This window comes from Pseudopipra pipra, chromosome 12, assembly GCF_036250125.1.
Source record: "Pseudopipra pipra isolate bDixPip1 chromosome 12, bDixPip1.hap1, whole genome shotgun sequence".
Lineage (NCBI taxonomy): Eukaryota > Metazoa > Chordata > Aves > Passeriformes > Pipridae > Pseudopipra > Pseudopipra pipra.
The window spans coordinates 3,987,997-4,001,722 of NC_087560.1; the positions used below are offsets into that span (position 1 = coordinate 3,987,997).

Here is a 13,726-nt window from a genome sequence, read left to right on the forward strand (position 1 = left end):
TCCACAGGTTCCCCTCTTGGGCTGGATATCTCACCCTGCCCCAGGGAGCCCAGGGTAGGGCTGAAATAGCCTTCAGCCATCCAGTGCAAGCTCAGGGCTTGCATGTTCCCAGCGTCAATTCCTGTTCACTGCCTGCTTTTTTCAGCTTCCCCAGGAGCTGCAGAAGGGGATGAGGCTGGTCCTGCGTTCCAGGGCTGCCCCAGAGAAAGAAATCAGTGGGGCACCTCCTGCTATCAATGGGCAGGATCCCAGGCAGCCCCTGGAAACACTAAAGGTAGGATGAGCACATTCCCATCACCATAAGGAAGACAGCTCTATCCCCCCACTAACCCCCATCTTACTGCATGGCTCTGGGGACCCCAAAGGTTGGGAGCTCCTCAGAGGCTGCACCACCCCAGATGGACAGGAGGAACAGGCACTCACCCGGGCACCATTCCTGGGTAACTCAAGCTCCTCTTCCCATTCCCCCCACTCAACCAAGAGCGAGATCAGCCTGCAAGCAGCCGCAAGGCAAGTCAGCACCACGAGGCTCCACGCTCACCTGTGCTCTGCCCCTCCAGAGAGCGGCTTGGAGCTGCTCAGCCTTTGCAACAAACTCCCTTCTGCAGCAAGACATCAGCCTTTGGGTGCTGCCTGCCCCTTCCACGCGCTGGCTGCTCTGCCTGCCTTGGGGATTTTTTTCCTTCTTCCCCCCCCACCCCCACCCTGGAGCGTTTTGAACGTGCAGATGCCCCAGCTTCTTAAAATTCAGCCTGGGGGCGTGGGAAGTGTTTTGGAACATGCCCAAGCTGTCTGCTCCGTGCGTGCGCGCTGCTAAAAACGATCCACCTACTGCCCCCATCTCCTGCACCACTTGTCAGTGCCGCCGTGCCTTTCCAAAGATAAGCGAGCTTACACACGCAGCCGGGGAGCAAAGCCCCGGGAGCAATCCCACCGGGGCGGGGGGCGGGGGAATTCTCTGCTCAAGCACCAAGCAAACTTTTCATGTAGCAGCTGAGAAGGAGCAGGGTGCCAGGTTGGATGGGGCCCTGAGCAACCAAGTCTAGTGGAAGGTGTCCCTGCCCATGGTAGGGTGAGTGAAAAGAGATGGTCTTTAAGGTCCTTCCAACATAAACCATTCCATGTTTCTGTGATGGACAGCCCTGAGAACAATGCCCTTGAGCCAGCGCTGCCTCCGTTACCTCCGCATTACAGCAAGGATGGAGCATCACTGCTGTCCCAGGGATGAAATATGAATAAAACCAATTCACTTGCTATCAAAGGATGCAGCAGCAGGATTGAAGGTGAACACAGCCCCCTTCATTATAATGGGGGTGTCACAGCGATGGGCTGAGCTATGAACACATATTTAGGGTAACCAGCTCGGCAGCCTGCCCAACAGCTGAGCATCCATGTGGTAGCACAGTCCAAGGGAGCATAGTAACACATCTCCTCCCAAGCAATTCCCAAGGGCTTCACCAACAAATAATCAAGCTGCAGAGATTTGACAAATTAACCTGTAAAACACTGCTGGCAAAGCCCAGCTTGTCTAAGACACTGGCAGGCAGTTCTCAGTGGGGCACCCAACCAAGGTAACAGACCAACACACACCAGTTCAAAATCTGGCTCCAGCAGCAACGTTAAAAAAAAAAAAAGAGTGTATAAACCACTGAGATTGAGATCTAGTCAGGAGAGATGGGCTAAGCCCTCCTGCCACATGCATGGTGTACGATGAAGGCTCCAGGTCCCCAGGGGACAAGGACAGCAGGGCCAGCTCCAGCCCAACAGCCTGGCTCTGGATTCAAACACAAGCTGCTCAGAATTAGTGACAAGGTTGCTTTTCCTTTTGCTTTTAAATCCCTCTGGCAATCTAGCCTTCAAGTGCTCATCAATCCATTCAGGGCTATCTTTCCCCCCCCCCCCCCCCCGCCACATCACTTCTCTGCAAATTTGAGTGAAATTGATATTTTCCTATCAGAAACATGAAATTTCAAACACACAGAACATTAGATTTGAAAGCTGCCTTTTTTTGGGAAGGTGCCTGTCTCTTTGTTCACAAAAGGACTCATTTTTCCTGGAAAAGGGCCCAGATTTTGAGTGAAAGATCAATAACATGCAGAAAACTGGTGCTTTTATTTAATTTTGCCATGATACCAGAAAGAAAAGAAAGAATTCAAGGCCGAGACTGAATGACTTCAAAATATTTTGCATTTGTTTACCCCAGTGCGATGCTGGAGCATCTATTCAGAGGAGCTCAATGGGAAGGATACAGTCTTTGGGGCTCTCTTAGAGCATCCCTTTATCACCTGCTGGTATCCCACTGGGGACAGCATCCCTGGCACCACTCCAGCCCAAACCCAGTCATTTTTAGGAGGAATCATTAGGGATTTAACTTCTGCGTCCTTTGCCCTGCCTTGTCCAAGGAGCTCCCTCACCAAAATGTTCAAGGATGACCCTCTGCCCACAGTAATTATGGGGAGGAGTGAATCAAACTTTTATTGCAATTACATCCTGGATGGGGGGAATAAAGAGGGAAAAAAAAAAATCCACCATGAAGACACAGCATTCAAGATGCATGCAACAGTCATGACATGCTGCATCCTCCCCGATCCATATGGGGGAAAACTAACACTTTGGCAAATTTATGAAGATGTGTGAAAGTGATTACATTCCTGAAAATATCTCAAGTGGAACGGCCTACCTGGCATATTTTGTTAGTCATGAAACACGCTCCTTCCACCGACTGTAGTTTGTGGCTTCCCATCTGCTTAAATACTTTAAATACTGAAACTTTCTTCTTTTTTTTTTTTTTTTCCCCAAGCTGAAATAGCATGCCAGCAGCATAGTGCTGACTCAGGGGCACGGGACGAGGACATGCTCGCCACTAGCAAAGGGACACAGAGGATGCCACACCACAAGGACAAGAGAGCAGAGGATTCACCACGTGGGTGAAAAGTCCTACCCCTGGCTAAGAAATGCAAGAGGTCAGCTTGTGTTCATTAATTAACTGAACTAACTGAATTAGTGTCCAGCAAGGGAGCACCAAGTGCAAACCGAAAGAATATTATTTTGGGTCAAGCGTGGACATGAAAGGGAAAAGGTTAATGGAAAGAAACGGCTCTGGTTGGTCATTTTCATTTGATTTGGCCAGAAATAAAAGGCAACAATTGTAAAGTTTACAAGTCGTCACTGCCAAGCCCAGATTTTAGCAAGGTGGGATTATGGGCACTTGTTCCAGGGCAGTCACCACCCTGATCCTGGCAATTCCTGCATTTGTGGGGAAGGATGCCCCTTTTGTCCTGGGGGAGCTGGGGAGAAGGCTCCAAGGCACCAGGGCTAACTAAACTTGGAGATACTATTGGCACCCTTCCAGGGCGACCCAGGGCTGCTTCCCCACTGCCCTCTCCTGCTCTTCAGTTAATTTGAAAGCCCTGACTGAAGTTTCTCTGGCTGCAGTGACTGGAAGAGGGGTGGGCATGCAGAGGGATGCAGCCAGAGCTCAGCACTGGCAGTAGGTGCAAAGAAAACCCAGCTAAGACTCACAAACTCAAAGGAGATGGCCAAGGGGGAGCCACAGCAGCAGAGAAACATCCCCCCAAAACAGCTATGTGCAAGCCCATTCCCACCAGGGAGGTGCCCTTAGCTGTGCTTGAGGAAAGTGAGGCACCGGCACAGGTTGCCCAGAGAAGCTACGGATGCCCCATCCCTGGAAGTGTTCAAGCCAGGTTGGATGGAGCTCTGAGCATCCTGATCTAGTGGAAGGTGTCCCTGCCCAAGGCAGGGGGTTGGACTGGATGAGTTCTGAGGTCCCTTCCAACCCAGGCTATTCTGTAGTTCTGTGATCACAATCTAGGATCATAGCACCCCATACCCTGAGAAAACTCGGGACATCAACACCAACCAAAGATTTACCCACAGAGGGATTGTTTTGAGCCAGTTATCTACTGTTTGCATGAGGAAATGGCAGTTGCATCCCTCGAAGCACCAGCGTGCAGTACTCACAGCGTAACCACAGTGCAATTACTCTTTGCCTGATTATGGAGGACGATCAAAGTACAGGGAGCATCTCGGCCGAATGCCTCCTCCCCAGGGCGCGTGGGCTGTGCTGCAGAAACCCCAGCTATAGATACACATAAAGTGGAGCAGAGACCAGTGGAACATGATGAACGTTTTCCCAAATGGCAGTGCAAAGCTGAATATTAGGTGATGTATGGCAGATTTCCTCTGAGTGAAAATCTCTCCTACCGTGGTGGTGGGTTTTCACAGCTCATTTGGCTTTTCATTTGCTGAACGGCTTTGTGCTGTTTTCCCTTGCAGGACGAGGCCTCATCATTTGTGTTTTCTAACAGGTTTTTTTTTTTTTTCTTCCTAGGAGAAAACCATCTCTCCTTCTGCTCTCCATGAGCCTAATTCCAATCTCCAGCTGGTGTACAAGAGTTTTGGAGTTACTCTCACTTCTCAGGGGGATAAATCACCTTGGAGGGCAGGGGCTTTTGTTCAAGGTCCAATACCTGGAGGAGGAGTTTCCTCTTCCAAATGCAGACAGTTCCTGAGAGAAATAATCTCACTGGAAATAATCCAGTGCAAAGAGGGTCTATTCCATCTTTTTAGAGGCTCTTTCTTACTGACAATTGATGAGTTCAGAGCTACCAATATCCATTATAGGTTTTATTTTACTTCTTGTTAGAAAATAAAAAGGCACTGCCTCAGAAGAGTAAAACCAGCCACAGAGACTGAAGACTGACAAGAGCTGCCTAGCAGACAGTGAGTGAAAATGCTCTGACAAGATGAAATGTTTTTTATTTCATTGAAATCACTCCCTTTCCGAATGACTAATATGCAGCTATCGCACCATGGATATTTCCAGAGTGATGAGATGTTTTTAAAATATCTCACTGTGCCTCAAAATATCTCACTCTGGCTCAATAGATCATCCAAAACACCACCCACAGAAATCATAAATAAATAGATACTATAGTGCTGTGAAAGAGCAGACTGGCCAGGGCCAGGGCAGCATCCTTCATCGGCGAGTCAACGAGGCCACTGAACCCCTCCCCTTGGCACGTGGCTCCTGCAGCCAGGCTTGGTGGAGATGGAGACACCAAGCCCTTGTAACTGGAGCTGGACACCTCCTACTCTCCCAGCACCTTTGTAAAGCCATCCTGTACAGCTCCTTGACGACACAGATCTCTTCTTGAATGAGCAAATTGGATATAAGAGGTACAGTGGACTCCATGGTACGAGCAGCCACCTGCACTCATCAGCACAGTGGCCACCAAGAAGACCCACAGGGCACCCCTGGAAATCCACGTACCCCCTTGGGCACTACACAACTGCTTCAAACCTCATGTAGCAGCAACAAGAAATATTCCATCCTACTTCCTTCCCCTAAACACATCTTGGCAAGCCAAGAGGGTGGGGAAAGGGACACCCACACCCCAGGAACAGCTGGCGCTGGGTGACGTGTCAGCAGGGGTACATCACCTCACCCTGGCTGGCAGGGCCCAGCCTGGCATGCAGCACCCACTTCAGAGCCAGGAAGCTCCTGCTCTCGAGACAAAGACCCCAAGGGATTTCGATGGAGCGGTTGCAACACTGCCCCCCAGGCAGCTGGTTTTTCACACATTTCGAGGCACTTGCTCCAGGCTCAAAGAGAAAAACAAGCAGAAAAATGGCAAGAAGAAATCACAGAGCACAGCTGACTTGTCTTGCATGTGCTCCAACCAATCTGTGTGGGGAGAGGACTCATGCCAGAGACCCATGCAGTTCTCCTCCCTGCGGGGAAGAGACCAGAGTCCCATCTCAGGTTTGGATCTCGGTGCAAGGACAACTCTGCTTGGTAACACAAGCAAAACTCCCAGACAGTCAGAGTGCAGACATATGTTAAAAGCTCCCAGAATCCTGGTACCCACAGCTTAGATCCAGCCCAAAGAGAGCTGTGACACCCAAAATCTCAGCCTAGCCCAGCCCCAGCTCACCCTGCAGGAGCTGAGTCTTCTTTTTCTCTTCCCTAGGAATCAGGCAACACTCTTTGTTTTGCTGATTGAAGGGAAAGAGAGCAAATCATTTTGAGGAACTGAAAATGGGCTCCTTTGCTTTTCTCAGCAAGATAAAACAATGGTTCAGATCACCCAGGCTGTGCTGTTCCCAAGTTGTTTCCTCTTTAGAGGCATTTACTGAAGTGCATTTTGAAACTTTGGGAGATGAAGCAGCTTTTCAGAACAGGAGTCAAAATACATCCTTTGGAAACCACAGATAAGTTGATGCTTGTCATCTTTTTTTTTCAAAAGCTACTTGTCCAGCACAGCAGGAATTGGTGGTTTCCCTGGGTTCAGGGAAGGAAAACACCTTGCCATAGAAATTCAATCCTGCTACTGGGGGACATGGGGAACCCAGCAGCAGGATGCTGCAGCAATGGGCCATAGGTGCCAAGCACCCTTCACAAAGCTCTGCCAGCTCTAGTCCTTCCTGGCAACATCTGCTTGGCTTTTCCCTACAATTTCCCTTCTTCTCACTGGGAACAGGCAGCACTGAGGGGCTGGAGAGAGATGACAGAGATGCTGCAAAGGCAGAGAGGAGAAAGACAAGGCCCTGCATTTCCAATGAAGATAGCTGCAACATCTGTCCTCAGCCACAAATGTATTCACCCACACAGACACACTCATCAGATGAGGCTCTAAAATATTTACTGCCCAAATATCAATCCTCATAAAGCGAGGCAGCCATTTGGGCTCGGGGAGGGGGAAGGAGATGGGGCAGGTTGTCAATAATGTCATAACCACGGGCAATTTTATGTATCTCTGGAAATGGCCGAGGAACACGCAGCTTGACAGATGTGCAAACGGGTAATGCAGGCTTCCTAGTTATGGGCATGAGGATGTCAAGAGGAATAGATGAGCAGTAATTCAAAGTTATATTGGGCTTAGAGAAGTACATGGGCATCGTAATGAATGCGGGATTGGCACCACGGCGGAGGGAGGGCTGAGGGAGGGCGAGGAGGAAGTGGCACGCTGGCCTGGGAATGCAGTCCCTGTGGTGCTCTGGGGACAGGGGATCAGGGTGGATATTTGGTGGGCAGGGCCACACCGCCATGGGGTGTTACTGCAACAAGGGGTGTGTCAGCCTGCCTGTTGCTTCCTGATGCTGGACCAACCTCCAGGCTGTTTCTTGCTCCTTCCCAGCTACATTAGTACACAAGCCTCTCCCGCCACTGTGCCACCTTTCCTTGTGCTGTGAAACTCAAAGTTTTGGCCAAATACTTGTATTTTTCACCAAGAACAGTCAAAAAAAAAAAAACCCAATCAAGAAACCAAATTAAGCTTCAAGTTTAGTCTCAGCAGAACTACAGCTTTTTCTTGCTTTCATCTCCAAACTAAAAAACAACCCTAACGCCGCAGCAAGGGCCACCGCCGCCCCCAGTGCTGCCTCCCAGGCACAGGCACTGCTCACACCTATGACTAGTGCCGCGCCCGGCATTTCCCCATCCCACCTCGGCTGTTTTTGAAAAAGCAGCATCACGCAGACGCTCACTACACCTCCAGCCGCACGCTGCCGCCCCCTGTGCACGCTCCCGCCCCAAACCCGTGAACGCCAGCCGCACGACGGACCACGGAGGCTGGCCAGCTTCCAGCACGAGGGGCTGGAAATAAAGGAAAAACCAAATTAACCGGGAATGAACGGTGCTGGGACACGCTCCTCCTTGGGCGTTTGCTTTGTCGGAGGAGTGCTGCAGCACGTTGCAAAAAAAAAAGGAGCACTGGCTGGTCCCAGCTGACCTCTCTCAGGCAGCCTAGTACAGCACGCACAGACTTCTCAGCCCCGCACATTTTTTTCCCTGAGATTCACGTCCTTCAGCATTTCTGGCAGTGAAATTCCCACTCTCCCACGTCCTGCGATGCTCTTCGAAAGGACACAGTCATTGGCTGCAGCGGCAGAGCCAAGCACACCCTTCCTCCCTCTCAGCTCCCGCAGAGAAGTTCATCGTTTTTCCACACCCCGGTGCCTTCAGAGTGGGGGGGAATTACTCATGAAGCCAAGCAGGCACCTCGCACACCAGCAGTCCCCACAAAGGTGATTTTTCCTGTGGAAAAATCCATGAATCACTGTAAAAGTCAGTCTGGCTCAAACCAAGACACACTGCTCACCATTGTTTATTAAAAAGAATTAATCACCGATCTTTTTTCCTGGCTGATTTTATGAAATATGACTTATCCCAACCACTCACTACTAAGTTATTACAACATCCAGCTGCAAATATCCCCCACGTGTGTTCTGGGAGCTTTCCCCATGCCTCAGGGAGTGCCAAAGGGTTTTGTTAGGTCAAATGACCGATGACCGAATAAGCTTGAATTTCGAAGAAATATTTTCTACAAGTCTCAGGCTGCAGATTTTCACTCCTAGGAGACACTTCTGGCACTGTCTGTTACTGCAGACATGTTGCACAGTGAACAATCCCACTGGATTATTCTGGGGAGCCCTGGGGTGTTGAAGCCCTGGGCAAGGGGTGACACCAGGAGGAGGCAGAGGCACAGGCAGAGTAGGAGTGTGACACATAGAAGAGCTCCTCTGTCTTCCATAAAAGACACTCATAGCCACCATCCCAACCAAGCCAAGTGCAGGTAGGTGCCAGGAAGGGGAGGCAGGGGCTGGCATCACTCTGCATGGGTGTAGCTGCTCTGACCCAGTGAGACAACCAAGAGGGAACAAACCCATAATGAAAAAAAATCTCTTTTTCTTTCCAAAAAACATCCTTGCTATAATTTAACTTCTTTCTCCTGGCGGTACCATCCTGTGCACAAGAGCTCAGCCATGACACAGTGTAAGAGCAGCAACTTCAATGCCTACAGGTGTGATAGCAGAAAAGAAAGATAATTGCCCTTCTAACAGCAGCAGTAACTTATCTTGGGGAAACCTCTCCTGCTAATGAGGCTGTTACATTCAGAAATTCAGTGAGAGTTGAGAGGGCTGGTGCTGCTGCCAGCCTATGGTGGGTACAGGCAGAGGGCAGGCAGGTGTGGGAAAACCAGACCAGGAGACCACCACTGTGGTCCCAATCTCACCACTTTGCAGTTTACTGGAGTTCATTTTTTCAGGGCCAGTACTGTACTAGTAAGTTGGCTCTAATTTATTTCTCCTCAGAAAAAAAAAAAAATCCCACTACATCAGCTATTGTCTCCTCTGCCTCCTCTTGCCTTTGGCTACGTGCTGGTTTCAAGTATCTCCCGGTAGAGCCACACCTGCCATCCAATCCTAGGCTTCTGCAAAGGATTTTCTGCGTCAGTGCCCACAACCTTACAGTTCCTGGAGCCCCCGTGGCTGGCACTGCTGGGGGCAATTGGGGACAAGCCTCTGTGTTGATGAGTGCCAGCTGCTGAGCAGGGCACTCGGGCTGCGGCGGCTGGAGGCAGAGTGTGCTCACCTGGAAAGGCAGACATCCTCCCATCCCTTGCAGAGCTGCTTTGAGAAAGGATCTCCTGGCTTTTTTGCTTGGAGTTTAATGCTACCGTACTCCTCGGTCTGTCCCGTAGCAGAGGCAGAAGTGAGCCAGCTTTGCGGGAGAACCAGCTTTCAGGGAAAATGCTTGGAAGGTTGCAGCCATATGAGACTCCACCTCCCCTTCCGCAGGAGCCCATGGGACAGTGCCTGCAGTGCGTGCTCTGGCACAGCCTGTCAGTGCCCAGCACATCCCAGGCAGAGCCACCACACCCCAGCACCAGCCTCGCTCCTCATCGGCATGCCAGGCACATGCATCCCAGCAGCACAGGGCTCCTCTTCCTGCATGCAATCCGTGTACCCAAGTGGCGGCAGCTGAAAGGCTTGGAAAAGCGGAGCAAGACTAGAGAAAGGGAGGGAGGGAGGGAGGCCCAAAGCCACAGCTGAGCACAGCACAGCACAGCAGCTCGGGCTGCAAAGCTAAGGCTGGCAGCATCGCTCCAGTTACCCGCATGACCTTGAGAGCCCTGGACAAGCTGCAGGGAGGAAAGGGAAAACCTCCAGTGGCAGCTCTGCATGCTGCTGGGGACAGGGAAAGTCAAGCAGGGGACAGTGGGGTGGGTGCCATTTGGGATGTGCCACCCCAGTGATGGAGCTCGCCAGATGGACCAGGCTGTTTTTGACTCTGTCTCAGCCCCAAAAACGCAGCTCACAACACCCACACATTCTTTGGACAACATTTTAGTGGGTCTTGGGCTTTGTTCCCATGTGAGCTGACGTGTAGAAAGAGGGGAATGCCTCATGTCACTCCTCTTGGACCCAGCAGCTCTTGCACAGGGCAGCAGGAGCGGGAATGGCCTCTGCCCGTGTTCCCCAGAGGGAAGGCTGCCAGCCCCGCTCTGCCATGCAGGAGATGCTGCCAGCACACAGGCAGGCTCCCAGGATCACAGCCCATGTATCTTGAGAGCTCAGAATAAATATTTAAAGGTGGAGGGAAAAAAAAACCTACTCGTCTCTGCGAGCAAGTTCCCTGTCTTTGCGCTGGGATTTGAGACAGAGACAGACAGAAAAATGACAAAGGAGACACAGGTTTCAGCAAATCATGGGCACATCAGAAGCAATGGCTTTCAGATGCTGGCTTTGCTGCAAGACAGATTCCCTCCTGGTCATACGCCTGACAGCCTCAACAGCCCTCGGGGACTGCAGGTCTGCTTTCCCTGCAGACACATGGGGCTGCAGGGAGTCCACCTCCATACACCCCTCCATCCAAGCCAGTGACTGAAGCCAAGGCATTATCCAAATCCCTTTCTAAGCCACTTAAAGCTGGTCCTGCCCCATGGGGACATGTGACCCCTCCTTGCACTGTCCTGCAAGCATGTACAAGGAGATAGGCCCTGCATCAGGGTGTTGGACAAATGTTCACAAATCCCTGTCCTCACAGTAGGGCTCTGCCAGAGGAGCAAAGCATGGCCCAAGTTTTATCCATGCCTCACATGAGTGATGGCTGGGGGGAAGGACGGGTGGTGACAGCTTCATTCAGCTCCCAACCAGCCCTGTGCTGGGCCATCGCTCAGAGGTGGTGGCCGGAGCAGCCACAGAGAACGAGATGTTCTGTATCACAAGGCTGTCCTTAGGATGCTTTTATTTCCAGAGAGAGCTCATTAGCTCTGGCTGTGCAAGAGTTCAGGGGTTTTTTTTCTCCTGTTACCAATAGCTGGAAAACTCCACTGAATAACATCTCTGAGCATGGGTGGAAAAGAAGACAGGGCACGGTGGGGAGAGGAGCAACTAAACCAGAGGTAATCAAAGCTGCTGCTGCAGCCTCACATCACTTACGATCTCCATTTCATTTGGATTTCCCAGCCAGAGTCGTTTCTGCTCACTCAGCCCCGCTCACCATAGTGCCAGGGCTGCAGGACTTGGCTCTACTCTGCTCCAAGGAGGAAGGAGCTGCAGGGGAGAGTTTGAGATGGCAGGGAACTGGACACAAGGCAGCCTGCTGGATCAAATGGGATGCCGGGAGCTAAAGGGAATTGCACATGCACTAGGCAAGGAGGAAGACTCTGCCTCTGGCACAGCCACAGACAGGGTTTATTTAACACAGGCACATCCTACCCAGGTGGGCACTCAGGGATGCTCCAGCAGTGATGCCTTGCTGGGATGGGTCTGGAGCAGCCACCTCCTTACCAAGCCCTGATGCTCCTCTCCCATTGCCTCAGGTGCTGCGGGAGATGCAGCCAAGTAATCACGTACTAACAGCAGGAGATAAGCCACCTTCCCAGATAGGATCACAAGCTCCATTATCTCCTTAACCCTTATGCATTCACTTATCCATCCCAGATCTATTCCTCCTTATCTAAATTCTCCTTCTGTTCTTTCCTGTCTCTCACCATGGTTGGTCTCACAGCATCAAGGCCCCTCCAGAAGCAAGGGAGGCAGCAGGAGAGCCTGATGCCCTGGGCAACCACTCACCACAGCTAATGGGATAGACTCCAATTGACTGGCCCCGACGATTTAAAGTTAATAAAATGTTAAAAGCAGCCCTATAAATCACTCATGCAGGAAGTGACCTGGACAGGAAGCCTAAGGAGTTAGCAGAGGTTTTATTTAAAAGCCATTTGTCTGAGAAGTGCAACACAAAGAGTCAAATAACTCTTAGGAAAACAGTAATGATGGAGCTACCGGGAGGATTAGAGCTGGCTGGATATTTACAGCAAGGATGTCAGCCTTCCCAGTCTGAACTGGCCTCTGCTTCCCAGCTGGAGCATCCCAGCTGATCCCAGCTCCAGACCCTGCAGGTAAGGAGCTCCCAAAGGAAATTAGGACAAGCCAGATCACAGCTCTGACTTACATTTTTAACTTGCTGGGTCCACTGTGACCTTCTTATAGACCTCTCAAGACAGGAGTCTCATGCCCATGCCCACCATGCAATAGGCTGGTGACACCCTCACCTCCCTCCAGGCCCCAGCTCCCCTGCACTGCAGATGGCACACAGAGAAGCTGAGATGCTCATATGCTACTGCACACAGCTGACACCTCTGTTTGCACTGACAAGCAAGGGGCCCCTAAAATCTCAAAACCCAAAGTCATCCCAGAAATCAGGTTCTTGGTTTCTAAACCCGATTTCCACTCTTCAGCCATGAATACTGATTTTGCATGCATGAGGATGGCAGTTGGCCCTGGCATCAGCCTCAGCCCCTGCTCACTCCCCACAAGCTGAGCTTTACTTCTTTAACCTTAAAAAATTCCTATTGCCAAGTGCAAGGAGCAGATGAGGGTGTTTCACTGAGACAGGGACTCAACCCCCTGCCAAACACCGTTCTCCAGCCTCCCCTTGCTTCCCCACCACAGGAAGCCTCCAAAATACCCCAAAGGCCTTTTACAGAGGGAGGAAAGGCAGTGTGTGCTTGGGAAGCCTCCAGAGCATCGTTAAAAGGCAAATTATAGACAATTATCCTCAGAAGTACATCAGGGAAGCAGAGGCAGTCACAAGGCACCAGTCCCACCCAAGCCCAGCTCCTTGCAGCAGCACAGGAGTTTCTAAAACTACGAGCAAATTCAGACGGGATACAATCTGCAAGCAACAGGTTTCACCAGGAGCTACCTCACCTTCAAAATCACCTTTTAATTGCAAGAGAAGGGCAGATGAGGGGAAGAGGAGCAGGTAGGAGGCGCAACAGACACAAGAAACAACCTGATTTCGCTTGCATTTGCCAACCCCGTGCTTTTCACAGACACTCTTACCTTGGGAGGGATGCTGGAGGCTGGGTGTGGGCGCAGCTGGTTCTCCTCGTCAGCAATGAGCACCTTCCAGGGGAGCAGGGAAGCCTAAAAGTGCCAGGGGGCTGTGTCCAAGAGGCTGCTCCGGCGGGTCTGCGGGTGCTGAGGGCAGCTCATGGCTCCCAGGCACAGGGGGCTGTGGATGAGAAGGCACAGATATCAGGCTTGGAACTCATGGCTTTGAGCACACACCGAGCAAACCCAACCCCACAGCAAGTTTGACTTGAAAGCTAAGAAAGCACAGAACTTTATATATTGATATTTTTCTATCTTGCTCTTATTTCCCCTCCTCCCTGTCATCGAGGAAAGAAGAAGAGTCCAGTGGGATCTGCTTAGATCTGGATGCAAGGTGCAGATGCTTGAAGAGATCCAGCACCCTCTGAGGGGCTGCTGCCAGGCACAGGGTGATTTTTGGGAGCAGCTCCCAGAGGGTGTTACTGTGCTTCCAGCATCACTGGTGGGGAGGGGGAGAAGGCACAAGCTTGCCTGTGCAAGCAGCCCCCTGCCCACACTGAAGCACACAGCCATGGATGCA

General features: G+C 51.2%; 1 protein-coding gene across 3 annotated transcripts in view; it reads right to left on the minus strand.

The window, feature by feature from the left end:
- LINGO1 (leucine rich repeat and Ig domain containing 1) overlaps positions 1–13,726 on the minus strand; it is a 154,775-nt gene that overhangs the window by 127,003 nt on the left and 14,046 nt on the right. For 2 of the 3 annotated variants that reach the window (XM_064668470.1, XM_064668469.1), the window contains exon 2: positions 13,156–13,327. The gene's annotated coding sequence lies outside the window, so the exon portion shown is untranslated. Of the gene's footprint in view, positions 1–423; positions 656–13,155; positions 13,328–13,726 lie in introns of those variants that run through there. The other variant, XM_064668471.1, reaches the window with a different exon arrangement.